Source organism: Phoenix dactylifera, chromosome 2 (assembly GCF_051530095.1).
Source record: "Phoenix dactylifera cultivar Ajwa chromosome 2, Ajwa_hap1_PhDact_Kaust_v1.1, whole genome shotgun sequence".
In the NCBI taxonomy this organism is placed as follows: domain Eukaryota; kingdom Viridiplantae; phylum Streptophyta; class Magnoliopsida; order Arecales; family Arecaceae; genus Phoenix; species Phoenix dactylifera.
Window position 1 is genome coordinate 54,691,583 of NC_143191.1, and position 15,046 is coordinate 54,706,628.

A 15,046-nucleotide genomic window follows, 5' to 3' on the forward strand; every position below is an offset into this window, starting at 1 on the left:
TGCTCCTTCAACTTGAATTCTTTGAACTTGAAGCTTGGGCCAATGAATTGTAGCTTTCTTCCAACTTTTCTTGAGAACTTTGGAGGCCTTCTTGTATTCTTCCAACTTGCTATGTTCCTTGCAAAATAAATATCTTTCTCCTTGCAACACAAACATTAGTATTTATACTTCAAGGTTTTGTGATCATCAAAATCAATCTTTGAATCAATCTTTGGGTCATCAGTCTCTCCCTTTTTGATGATGACAAAACTTGGAGTATATGCAATATAAAAGATATTGGTTTCTAGAAGTAATACATAGCAAAGTTGCATGAAGTAGAAAACATATATATTTAAAAAACATACTTCATGATAATGCTTTAGATTTAATCAACTTAAGATAATCAATATATGTCAATTCCAGCTGATTTGTATTCAATTCAAAACATAAAGCATTATGCTCACTTAAGATAATCAATATATGTCAATTCCAGCTGATTTGTATTCAATTCAAAACATAAAGCATTATGAGCATATATTTAGATATTTCTCCCCCTTTTTGACAACATCAAAAAGATAGGGAAACATTAAGCACAAAGATCAGAATACTCATATATTTCTTTTCCTTATTGTACTCTGATTTGAATGTTAAATTATTGCAAGGATATGAATCATATAACTCAAGGCAATAATATTGGAATCAGATTAATGAGCACAGATCAGAGCCAATTAAGATAATTTCAGAACAGAACACATTAAATGTGATTTCAAGAAGTTTTCTAATTTGATACCACAGATAGTTTTCTATTCAAGTGTAGGTGGAATCTTCCTTAGGTTAATCCAAGAAGTACTACAAATGATATTCAAAGAAAACACGAGTGGAAATCTAACCTCTCTTCAATAATAAGTATGAAAGCTTGTTCATTTAAGACCTTTTGCCCAATCTATTAAGTATTTTATCAAACATGAGAGCAATTTTAGTTAATTTTCAGAGTAAAAGATCAAAACTTATATATTTGAGAGACATATCATCATGTTGGATCATTAATTTTTAATGTCTTCAAAGTTCTTTTATTCCTTTAGAAAATAAGCACAATTTGATACATATATAAAAATATGAATTGGCACAGAATTGACGTTCTAAAGAGCAAGCTAATTAGGACTTATTAGTGAATTTCAAAATAAATTTTCTAAGAGATACTCAAGACCATTCAACACGTTATTCTCCCCCTTTGTCATTAAGTTAAAGGCTCTTAAGATCAACTTGCAATTTGGTTCATGATTTATGCATAAGATATACTAACCAAATAACACGCCTCAAGGTGTATCATAAAGGTTTTCAGATTTAAATTTCAGATGATACATATTGGAGAGTATTAGGATCACTTTTCATTTAGTATTCTTTCTCTCTCCTTTATAAATTTATGCAATTAAGTTCCATCAGACCTCTCCTTCTGAAATTTTCTTTCTCCCCCTCAATTGATCATTCCATCTAAGAGTTTTAAAATTTGAAGATAATGTTCAATAAAATCGTCAATCTCAAAAATATATTTTCTATAAGTTTCAGCTTATTTTCACAAGACTCAAAGTTTGAGATAAGACAACCTTTATAGAACTCATCTCAAGGTAATTAAAGCATGTCTTGCAATATAAGGAGGTTCATCAAAATCAATCCATAAAGTGTAAGGTATGCATCAAATTGAAGTGACTTTAGGATAAGATACTGAATATCTAAAGCTCCCCCTTAAAAGATGCATTCTTCTTTAATCTTTCTTTTCTTTTGTCGAATTTCAGATTTTAATGATAAACGTGAATAGAGCTGAAACTTTATGATATCAAGAATGTAGAGTGATCTAGAAATATTCACAATTTATAGTAATCACTCTTTTTAATCTTTTAAGAACAAGTTATGCTTTCTCCTAATCTTAGAGAAAATGTATGAAAATATTAATCAAAAGTAATTCATTTGAAGCTTAGTTTCTTTCAAAAGCATTTACATTTTCTTTCTTTTAGATCATTCACTCTATTGATGAAAGTCTTTAATGATATAGGAGAGAAAAAACATATAGATGATCATGGAAGTATATGTATTTATAGAACTCAATTTCTTAATCACAATTTTTCAGCAATGTATACATGAAACTCAATAAATTTTTAAATATTAAAATAAAGTCATATATTTTAAAAATATTTACTTGCAATCAAGATCATTGAAAGACACATCATTTAGACCAATATTGGTACATTTTAATGATAAGAAAAGATATGTTTCGGATGCGTATCGGAGCAATCAAAATAAATTCTGTTTTTCTTACATTAACATTTTATTTAGTAATCATATGGAGTTTAAGCTTTTATACAAAATCAAATTCTGAATTTCATAAAGATTTTCAATAGAGGCCTTTTAAGTCATAATTTGAGATATGTATCTTTCACATTGTGGCTCATCTTAAATTATTATGATTGAAAAATACATATTTCAATACCATTAAAGCACTTTCAGAATCTTTGTGTTTAATTTTGAGTTTCGATACAAAATAAAGGATATTTTAACAAGTATTAGGACATTATGTATCAAAGTTAGGCGAGTAGAAAGATAGATCAAAATCAATTTATTTTTCCTAAATAGAGATATTCTTCTCTTCTCCTTTCTACAATTTTATTTAGCTTTCAGATTTTAACAATGATTGTGAATGACAAATCTGAAATTTCTTTTCAATAAAACTAAACAAAAGATGTTATGTAGCAATTCATGCATTCAATCAAATTGTCCAAGTATGAAACATTACAAAATATTGAGAACCCATAAATCAAGACATCATACTATATGCAAAATATATTAAGTGTTAAGTCATGCATTAAAATAATAATAACAAGCATGTCAAGGATCAAAGTCAATTCTTTTCAAATACACTCCCCCTATTTAAATATCATCTTGCATTGACTTCATCCTTATGGTGTGTTTCCAAGTGACTAATAATTAGACTTGATTCTTCTTATATATTTTCATTTACTTTGTCTTTCATTTTCAACTTTCTTATGCTTTATATTCTATTTGCTCCCTATCCGGTGGAGTTGGGAAGGGGCACGAGGTACTACCACTAGCCTCCCTCTTGTGCCGTCCCTAATATGCCCTACACCGAATAGTTGGGTCAAATAGTGCCGGGTACTACCACTAGCCTCCCCATTGGCACCATCCCTATGATGAGCAATATAGAAGGATTAAAATGTTTGCTTCGAATTCTCCCTGTTTAAGTGTAATTAATTATGGATTTTATCCCTTCCAAATGTGCCAAATATATTATGCTTGTTTTACTTTTCCTTAAGATTGGAGTATTTGCCTTTGCTTAGATTCTACACCTCTTGAATAATATTCATTTTCTTTTCTTTATCTCTCTCTCTTTTTGTTATTCTCAAGTAATTTACATGAAAGAGCAGAATAAAGAATTAATCTTGTGTATCATATATATGTATATCATGCAAACAACATTTTTATTATGCTCATGGATTCATAACTTCTCACAAGTTATTTTACATCAAACTTTTAAGCATATACTTGTGTATTTCATGGTTATGATATAGGCAAAGAAATCATTTAGTTTAGGCAAACCATGAAACAATTTCTAAGAGCATAAGTCAATCAATATGTATAGAGCCATGATATCAAAAGTTAATAATTAAAGAACTTAATCATGCCATAATAAGACTTAAGTTGTTGACTTTGCTCAAGAAGTATCTAGAATTACCAATCCATTCTGCATTCTTCAGTCAAATACCTACTAGATTTCTTATGTATGAACCTTTGGCTGAAGAAGGTCCTCTCTCTTGTTTGCAAGTGAATGTTTATTGTATCTTACATGGAGATATCCTTCAAGTTGAGATCTCTCATTTTCTTGCTCAAGGATCCTGCATTATTAACAAACTCCTTTTCTTTCTTGAAAGAAAGTCATTGGTTTCTTCAAGATACAAAACATTCATCCAACATATTTTTTTTTAACTAGATGACTCAATATAAGATATGACAATAGTTGAATATTGAGTCACTTTACGCCAGAGATTGCCTAAATATAAGCAAGCACATATCACTTGAACTAAAGAGATAGTTTCATTAACCAAGATGGTTCAAGGACAAGTATGTGAGGCAATAGGAAGTTTTATCAAGGTCAAATCAATTTCTCAAAAACGATTTAGTTTATATTTTATTTGCTTAAGATAATTATTAATAAGACATGCTAGCTAAGTTTTAATCAACTTATCTTAAACAGTTGTTTCTATCAAAATTCAGATTATGATTTATTTGTTATCAATAAAATATGATTCATTAAACTTAGATTGAAGGCTTGCACAAGTGCACATAATGAGCATACAATCTGGTCTACTAGCTGTATGATAAAATAATTATTCTATCATGCTTCACTACAGCTTTAAAATAATAGATCTACTTTGCTCATCCTTTTCAAATTCTACAAGATGGGGTTATAGACATACCTTCTTCATGCCAATCTTCTATAAGAGTTTTCTTGTGGACTAACTTTGGTCAATGAAGATCTCCTTTCTTGTTTGTCTTAATTTGGAGTTTGAGAGAAGATGTTAATTCATTCATCATACGTATTTCAAACTCACCTTACATGAGCTCAGTAAAATCTTCATATAACTCTTCATTAGTAGAACCAAAAATGATGTCATCAATGCATATTTTGAGCAAATAAGATATCACAAATTCTTCTTTTTGATGTGTAGATTTATCACTATTACTTTCTATCAAAAAGGTTACTTAAGCTTTTATATTATGCTTTTGATACTTGTTCCAAATTATATATTGCTTTATCATATTTGTAATGAGTGTTTTCAAATATGGTGGTTATTTAACATATATCTTCTTTAATAAAGTAAGCATATAGGAGTCCATTCTACACACTCATTTGATAGAATATAAAGCTCATAAAGCAAGCAAATAATAATGGTGATCTTTACTTCTAATCATGCAAGAATCAAGATCTATTTCATCTTCTAAGCAAACAATTTTTCTTCATTAAATGTATTTCTGAAAAACTCAATTTGGTTATAATTATTAACAAGTTTTTAGATTATTATATGTAAAAGATTAACCATATACATATATAATTTAATTTTAGTATTTTGATAATAAATCAGTAGTCTCATAAAGAATAAGATACCTTGATATTTTTGCACCTAAAAACTTTTCATTGAATACTCTATATGCATTGCTTGATGAATGATATCCAAGGGTAGACATATCTCTATCAGATTTGGCATTATTTTCATAAGAGCATATTAAGCATAACATGTACGACTGAAAAATGTGAAAGATATGCAATGGTTCATTTTCCATTTTTTCAGAAGATCAAAAGGAGTTTTCATCAAAAAATAGATCTAATAGAAATCATATGTATGACAAGCAGTGATGATAGCTTTTTTTAAAAATTATTTAAGTAGATGACTATCATACACAATTGTCTTTTTCATTTCTTCAAGAATTCTATTAACCCTATTTTACTTAAGGTGTCCTTGGTGCTGAAATAATTAATTTCTGTATAAACTTTATCAGGATTTTGGTTTTCAACATTGTGCCATGATACTCTTTATCTTCACAGTTTGGAAACCTTTATCATTTGAAACATTTTTACATGATTTAGCAAATACAGAAAATATTTTAATTTTATTTGCCAAGAACAAATCCAATGTAAGCTTTTGAAAACTTAGTGATGGAAACAACAATTTAGAAATTGATTTTTGTTTGTTTCCTTAGTTAGCATGCATAGCAAACTTTGACCTTTCAGAAGATAATCTAAGTAAGCCAATGGCAAGGTCTTTTGAGATTAAGTACATACTAGCATGAGTTGATTTTATATGCCAAAGATGGTTTCTTTAATCTTGGTATTCATAGTGCATATATTCAAAAGCACACCAAGTACACATTATCATATCTATGATCAATAAACAATAATGCCATGGATAAAAAACTCTCAATCAAGCATATAGAGAATTCATAGAGTTATTTTTAATAAATTGATTAATCATTTAGCAACTTATCCAATAGTGAGTAAAGTATACTATAAAATGAAGTGATTTGATTATATTTCCAAAAGTATTTTCTATATCATAAAATTGATCAATACTTGCAATTCATATTTTAATCAAATACTAAGGCAAAAATAATGATGAGATGCAAGGATTACTGATTTCATTATTATTATTATTATTATTTTTTATTTAAAAATTACTTTTCATAAGTATGTTTTAAGTTTCATTTTTTTTGACGTGTGTCTAGAACACCCATTTGTATGAAAGTTCTATTTGTTCCATGGGTATCTTGGCACACCTATGTCTACATCCTCATATTTTTATTTTGGGTACCCAAGCTTGCTTGGATCCTTGAGAGTTAGGACATATGGTTCCTTTTGGAACCCAAATTTGTTTAATTGTAATAACTTTACTACTTGATTTAATTATGTTAGAACGATAGGTAAAGTTGTTATGTCCATTCTTTTCATGTTCGAAATATGTTATCTTATTTAATGGTTTGCTTGATAAATTCAAAACATTTTTCTTTAGGGATTCATTGCTAAGTGAAGGAATCAAGTCAAATTTTGATTTATCAAAATCAGCATGTTGGCTTTCAAACATCATTTTTAATCTTTCTGAACTTACAGTGAACTTGTTAATAAGAGATTTCAGTTGGTTAACTTCTTTACTCAAGTTTTGGTTTGTTTTGATTAAGCTATGATTTTTCTGAATCAATTCTTCTGAATTTAACCTTAAGCTTTTATTTTCAGAATTTAGTTTGTCTTGTATTTCAGCAATAGAATTTCTTTCTTTTGAAATTTGCAAATTTAGCTTTTTAAGATTTTTATTTTTCATAGCTAATTTTCTACATTCACCATACAAATCATGGAAAGCATTTAAAAGTTCATCATAAGAAAATTCTTCATGAAATTCACTAGATTCAGATTTTACTTTATTTTCTAGTGCCATAAAACATAAGTTAGTTACCTCTTGTAGTTCATTGTTGCTTCTAGCTTTCTTGCTTTTTATCTTTTTCTTCCTTTCTTCTTGCTTCCTCTTCTTCTTTGACTTTAGGAAGCTTTTGAATTTTCTTGCTGTTATTTCTTCCTCGAGTCGACTCGAGTTTACTTGGAGTCGACTCGACTGACTTGAGAGTCGACTCGAGATCTTCGGGAGACGTCTCGTTCTCAGAGGCCTAAAAGATGATTCTCTGTCTTTTGAATTGTTCTGCCTCGGAGTCGACTCGGGCCTTGTCGGAGTCGACTCGGCTAACTCGGGAGTCGACTCGGAACTACTTGGAGTCGACTCGTTCACAGGGTCTTCAAGACTGTGTCTCTGCCTTTCAGACTGTTCTTCTCTAGGAGTCGACTCGGACAAACTGGGAGTCGACTCGGCTACTGTGGAGGATTCTGCAATCTCATTGTTAGTATGCAATTGAAGCACATGTGAGCTAATCTGAGATTTATCATATATATTTTCTAAAGTATCCCAGATCTCCTTAGCAGATAAGCATGCAGAAATTTCATTAAACTTCGTTTCATGAATAGCACAATATAATATGTTCATAGCATTAGCATTCAATTGTGCTAGGTCCTTTTCATTAATAGTTTGAGAGAGTGTGTGAAGGTCATTTATTATGATTTTCCATAAATAATAGTTTTGTGATTGAATAAAAATGCGCATGCGTGCTTTCCAATATGTGTAGTCTATGCCATTAAACAGTGGAGGCCTATCAATTAACTGTCCCTCTCCTAGAAAACTATCTATTTGAGTTGTCATGATCTTTGGCTCTTGATCGTGAGATCAACAATTAATCTTGAGCACCTGCTCTGATACCACTTGTTGCCCAAGGTGACAACCCAAGAGGGGGGGTGAATTGGGTTTTCTAAAAATTATGTTCCCTAATTTTTACTTTGAATAGAATGCAGCGGAATAATAAGATGTTATTTACTTAAGCTCTAGGCAATTACAAGTAAAGCAGTGGAAGATTAAGCTAGAGCAATTATACTATGGCTTTAGGGTGCAATTGATCTAACATTAACTTATAGTTGTATGATCAATTTTAATCTATGTGTATGGTAAGAATGGAGTGGAAGCTAAGCAAATCACTTATAACTCTATAGAAACAAATCTAGAGATATTACACAATCAAGCATGAATGGAAGGCATGAAATACAAGAGATAAAGCATCACAAACACAAAGATGTATAGTGGTTCGGTGCACCCCAGCACCTACATCCACTCCCCAAGACCTCTTGGGAATTTCACTATAATCCCTTAGATTACAGTCGGTTGTTTTACAAGCTCACAACCCAACTTGTTGTTTTGCGAGATCACAACGAACTCGGTCGGTTTTCACAGGCTCACCGACTAGAACCAACCGATTGTTTTCACGGGCTCACAATCCAACCCAGTTGGTTTTCCCAAAGGCTCACCAACCACAACCTTACAATGATTGTTTTCCGGGTTCACAATCAACCCGGTTGGTTTTCCCCAAAGGCTCACCAACCACAACCTTACAACGTTGGTTTTTCCCTTTGGCTCACCAACAAACCTTAACCCCTTGATTCAATCCCTTGATTGAATCAAGTTACAAGATATTAGAACAAGAGTTTAAATCAAATACAAGCTTCTCAAATAAGCAAATATAGCAAATGTAAATAAGTAAAGAAAAGAGAAGAAGCCCTCAAACTAATTTGTAGATGGAGGAACTCGGCTTCTTCTTCACTTGCCCCCTCTTCTGATTTTGCACGAAGTAGAGGATCTCCGAGGCAGCACACGGATGGAGAGGAAGCTTTGGGATTCACTTGGATGATCTTCTTCTCTCTATTTTACTTTGAATGGCCCTTTTGTGCTTATGGAAGATTTTCCTTGTAATCTCTTTCAAATCTCTTCCCTAAATGTTTTCTCCCACTTCCATACCTTCTCCCCTAGCTCTTCTCTTGATTTTATAGCTTTAGAGGGAGTCCCAACAAAAATCTAGCCGTTAGAGACAAAAATAGAGCCGTTGGAATCAAGAAAAAACTAGCCGTTATGCCTCCCAGCGTGCTCGAGTCGACTCGGCTGAAGTAGGAGTCGACTCGGCTGAAACAGGAGTTGATCTGTGAATAGTAGTCTGCCGGCACTGTAGCTGGGAGTCGACTCCTGAAGTTGGGAGTCGACTCGAGATCACTGTAGCGCAGAAAATCAACTCTCTGTCTTTTTGTTTGTTCACAGTCGGAGTCGACTCGTAGAGTCCCGGAGTCGACTCGAGCACTGTTCCTTGAAACTCTAGAGTGCCAGAGTCGACTCGAAACTTCCAGGAGTCGACTCGAGGACTATTCTTTTGAATTTTTCTTTGAATTTGCTCCTTCAACTTGAATTCTTTGAACTTGAAGCTTGGGCCAATGAATTGTAGCTTTCTTCCAACTTTTCTTGAGAACTTTGGAGGCCTTCTTGTATTCTTCCAACTTGCTATGTTCCTTGCAAAAAAAATATCTTTCTCCTTGCAACACAAACATTAGTATTTATACTTCAAGGTTTTGTGATCATCAAAATCAATCTTTGAATCAATCTTTGGGTCATCAGAAACAATTGTATTCAATATTATTTTCTGTGCACAACTTAATAAGAAATTGGTTTTTTTTTTTTTTTGCTGAAACGGATACTTCATACAGTACGGGTATGAATACACCCAATAAGATCAAAATACAAAATCTCGCGGAGTGCCAAAGGCAACTCCGCCTCCTCCGACCACAGGGCATACCCCGAGTGGTGGGCCGCATGGGCAGCCACCCAATCGGCTGCCCCATTGGCCTCCCTGAATACATGCTTGGCCAGAAAGGCCCCCTCCTCACACATCATCACAATATCGCGAATCAAGGGATGGTCTGTGCCCTCACCCCTCAACCCCCTCTGTATCCACCGGATGACAGTGGCCGAGTCACCCTCCAGAATAATCGAGCTGGCTCGCAATACTGCCCGCGCATGTCGAAGGCCTGCCCAGGCTGCTCGCAGCTCAGCTCCAGGAACTGAGATATCGAACAACTGACAGCCACCGGCGGCCACTAACCTGGAGTGCGGGCCCCGTATGACAAAGCCTGCACCGCCACTCGTGCCGCCATCCAAAACCGATCCATCGAAGTTGACCTTGAGGAAGCTGTGCACAACTTAATAAGAAATTGGTTTTCAAAACTATGCCATGATACAATTTTATTTTCATAGTTTGCAAACCTTTTTCATTTGAACCCTTTTTGTGAGTTTGTGCCAATGCAGAAAATATTTCAATTTAAGTGCCAAGAACAAAGCCAATGTAAGCTTTTGAAAAACTCAATGATGTAAACAACATCTTTAGATTTAGAAATTATTTTTTTTTTTGTTTGTTTCCTTAGTTAACATGCGTAGCAAACTTTGACCTTTCAGAAATTAGTCTAAGTAAGTCAATGACAAGGTCTTTTGAGACTAAGTACATACTAGCATGAGTTAATGCCAAAATAAAGGTTTCTTTAATCTTGGTATTCATAGTGCATATATTCAAAGGCATACCAAGTAGACATTCTTGTGTTTATGATCAATAGAAGATAATGCCGAGGATAAGAACTCTCAATCAAGTATATAGAGAATTCACAGAGTTATTCTAGGAGTATTGATTAAGTAAATTATCCATCAATAACTGAAGCATAATATAGGAAGATGGAGTGATTTGGATATATTTTCTTTTCATACCAAAAGTATCACTTATATCATAGAAATGATTAATACTAGCTACAATTTCAATATGAGAGGATGCAAGGATTACTAATTTCATTATTTCTTCCATTTTGGTCACTCTTCTTAATTATATTTTAAGTTCCATTCTTTAACACGTGTCTAGAGAACCCATTATTCAGATAATTGGAATCTTGGGTAGCTAGACACATTTGCTAAAAATGATCATGTTTTCAACTTAGAAACCCAAGCTCTTTTGGGTCCTTGCAGGTTAGCTATAATTGTTTCTTTTGGAACCCATATTCTCTTAATTACCATTTCGTCTCTTAGTTTGCAGATTTTAGGATTACAAGTAATATACTTCTGCATACTCTTGCTAAATTTAAACAACATAGATTTAGCAAAAACAGATAATGAATTTTCAGTTTTCAGTTTCTGTTTATTAGTTTCACCAGATTGTGAAAAATTGTTTTAGGATGAAGAGTGGAGGATTTAAGAAATATATTCTCGAAAGATTTTTGAGTGTACCAAGGTTGATATCCCAATCCAGCTTTGTCATATACAGCTCTTGAATTTTCTATCATTAAATTCAGTTTTTCAGAGCTGAGAGTGAATCTTTCAATAGTAGGTTTCAAATTATCAACTTCTTTAGTTAATTTTTCATTATCTTCTGAAAGCAATTCATTATTTTTCTCAAGTTTATCATGGCTTTCAGTGAGAAGTTGATTTCTCTGATTTAGTTCTTTATTTTCTTTAATTAGGATTTCAATTTCATTAGTCAGTTTTAGTTTTTCATCTATTAGGATTTGATTTTCATTCTTCAAGTTCTTGTTCCTACAAATAAGTTTCTTATGTTCTAAATACAAATCAGAAAAGACATCATGAAGTTCATCAAATGTAAAATCATTTTTAGTTTTAGCATGTACCTCATATATCTCATCTTCATGTGCCATTAAGCATGAATTTGCATATGATGCTGCTCTTCTTCTACACATGATGTTTTAGATTTGTTAGTGCATTCATATTTAACTTCAAGCATATTCCATATTTCCTTAGCAGTTGTGCAGAAAGATATGCAATTAAGTTCACTATCATCTAATGCACAAAATAGCACATTCATGACTTTTGCATTTTGCTGATCCATTTTCTTATCATGATTAGTGCTTGTGTGTGGTCCATTGACTATGATACTCCATAAATCATAGTCATGTGCTTGAATGAAAATACGCATGCGTGCTTTCCAATATGTATAGTTTATGCCATTAAAAAGTGGAGGTCTATCAATTAATTGTCCCTCTCCTAGAAAACTATCTATTTGAGTTGTCATGATCTTTGGCTCTTGATCTTGAGATCAATAATTAATATTAGAGCACCTGCTCTGATACCACTTGTTGCCCAAGGTGACAAGCCAAGAGGGGGGGGGGGGGGGGTGAATAGGTTTCTTTTAATTTTAACTATCTTACTTGTGTTAAATGATGAGTTAGTGAACTTAAACAAATCGCAATGCAAACAACAAGAAGTATAGTGGTTCGGTGCTCTCCTTAGCACCTACGTCCATTCCCCAAGCGACCCCTTGGGAATTCACTATAATCCCGCGGATTACAGTTGGATTGTTTTCCGGGCTCACAATCCAAAAATCTTTACACTTTAGTTTTCCGGGTTCACCAAAAACCTATGTTGGTTTTGCGGGCTCACCAACGAACCTATGTTGGTTTTACGGGCTCACCAACGAATCTTTATAATTGGTTTTTTGGGTTCACCAATCAACCTATGTTGGTTTTACGGGCTCACCAACGAACCTATGTTGGTTTTACGGGCTCACCAACGAACCTTTACAATTGGTTTTCCGGGTTCACCAATCAACCTATTCCGTTGGTTTTGCGGGCTAACCAACCAACCTTTACAAGTAGTTTAACAAACAAAGGAAGAAGATTTAAGTTCCTAGATGAGCAAATATAACAATATAATCTACAAAGAAGAGTTTAGAGAATAGTTATCGCTTGATATGACTTCTCTCTTCTTTGTCAAGGATGCTTCACTCTTCACGGGTGGATGGAGCTCTTAATGACTCTTTGAATCTGCTCAACCACTTTCTTTTGACTCTTGAATGAAGCACTTGGATGAAGCTTGCCTTGCTAGGGTTCTCTCTTGAATGCACTTGATGTCTTTTCCAAAGCTAGCTTTCTCTGATGAATACTCCCTCTTAAATACTTCTCCAACCTCCAAATAGTCCTTCCTGACCGTTGGATTGAAGAAACTAGCCGTTTATAGCCGTTGGAGTCCAAAAAGCACTTCTGCACAACTAGCCGTTATGCTTCTGCCCGTGCTTGGGTCGACCCAAACTTTTCTTGGGTCGACCCAAACCACTGTTCATCAGATTTGGGTCAGCTCAAACTTTTCTTGGGTCGGCCCTCTCAGAACCACAGAACCTTGCATTTCAGCCTTCCTTCACTTGGGTCGACTCAACATTTCTTTGGGTCGACTCAAGGTTCAGTTGGGTCGACTCAACTTTTACTTGGGTCGACCCTCTTAGGGTTTCCAGAGAACCTTTTCTGTCATGTATTCTGTCATTGTCTTTGGGTCGACCCTCTCACTGTTTGAGTCGACTCAAGCTTGGTTCGACTCAACTTCATCTTGGGTCGACCCTCTCAGTATTTCTAGAGAACCATTTTTTTGAGTCTTTGAGAGGCTTGAGGTTTGGGTCGACTCATGCTTTCCTTGGGTCGACCCAACTTACTGTTCATCTGTGTCATTTTTGCAGAAGTGTGCCAAATGCTTTCTTGATGTGCCGGGGTCGACCCAATCAACCTTGGGGTCGACTCAATCCACACTTTGCTGCAACTCAAGGTTAGATTCATCCAAATAAACAATGAAATGCATTTATACAAATATACTGAGAGTAACAGACTTATAAATGAAGTATCGAATTAACTTGTAACATACTCTTGATTATTGCTTGTTAATCATGAAAATAACACTATCATTCTCAATACCAGATGGCTGATCGACGATGGGAGGAGCATTGATGTGGCAGGAGACACGTGGGTAGGTGATGTACCCCTGAGTCTATGGCCGACCATGGTCAGCACAAAGATGGGCGATGGACTGCGAGTATGTGATCTGCACGATTCTGGAGATAAGCAGTGGGACGATGATAGGTTGCGGTTGGTTTTTGGAGATTCCCTTGCCGAGCAGGTATGGTGTCTCTCGGTACCTGGGTGTGGGGGACCGGATGTCCGGGTTTGGTGGTCCTCATGTAGAACCAGAGTCAGGGTGGGGGATGGTGCTCGAGTTTTACAAGAGGATCTCGAGGCAAACCCGGATTGTGCCTGGGTCTGGCGGCTCAGCCTTCACCGACGATTGGCACTGTTCCTTTGAAAGGTGGTCTGGGACCATCTTTCGATGAGATCGGTGCTGAGTGGCTGCGGGGTGAGGATCTCACCCAGTGTTTGATGTGTGGGGCTGATGAGATTGTTGAGCACGTGCTATTATAGTGTGTGTGGGCGAGGAGAGCCTAGGCTCTTGCAGGGATCCCACAGGATATATGTGGTTGCATGGATCAGTTTTTTCGGGTCATCCGACGGAGGGCTGAGAGCCCCCTGATGCGCCCTATGGTCTTTATAGTTACGTGTATTGCTTATCAGATATGGTTGGCTAGGAACGCCAGGATCTTTGCTGAACGCCGCACGTCATCAAGGTTTGTCGTAGAGCATGCGCGGGTACAAACAGAGGAGTTTAGTCTCGATACCTTGTTAGGTGGGCTTTTGATAGCTCGGGATATCTATGACTCCCATTCCCCTCAGGTAGCGCCTCGCATGGTTGTTTTCACCTAAGAGTCTCCACCCTCGAGTTTTTTTAAGGTTAACTTCGACGGATTGGTACTGGATGAAGGGAGTAGAGGGGGTGCCAGATTTGTTATTCGGGACTCGAGTTCGCGAGTGGTGGCGGCTGGTGATTGTCACCTATCGGAGACCTTGGTTCCCAGTGTTGAGCTGAGGGCTGCATGGAAGGGCCTCAGATATGCACGACGAGTATTGCAGGCTAGCTCCATTATTATGGAGGGTGACTCGGCTACCATTATAGGGTGGATTTAGGAAGGTCCGCGGGTAGTGCAGTGGGACCATCCCCTATTCCATGATATTTGGGCGATGGGTAGTGACGAGGAAGCTTTCCTGGCTAAGCATGTCTATAGGGAGGCTAATGGGGCCGCCTAGTGGGTGGCCTCTTACATGGCTAGTCACTCAGGCGGTACTTTGTGGATACAGGAGAGAGGGCTGCCTAGAGCTCTTCGTGATGTTTTGTTTTCTGATTTTATTGGGTGCGTACGTACTCGCGTACTAGGAGGCGTCCGCTAA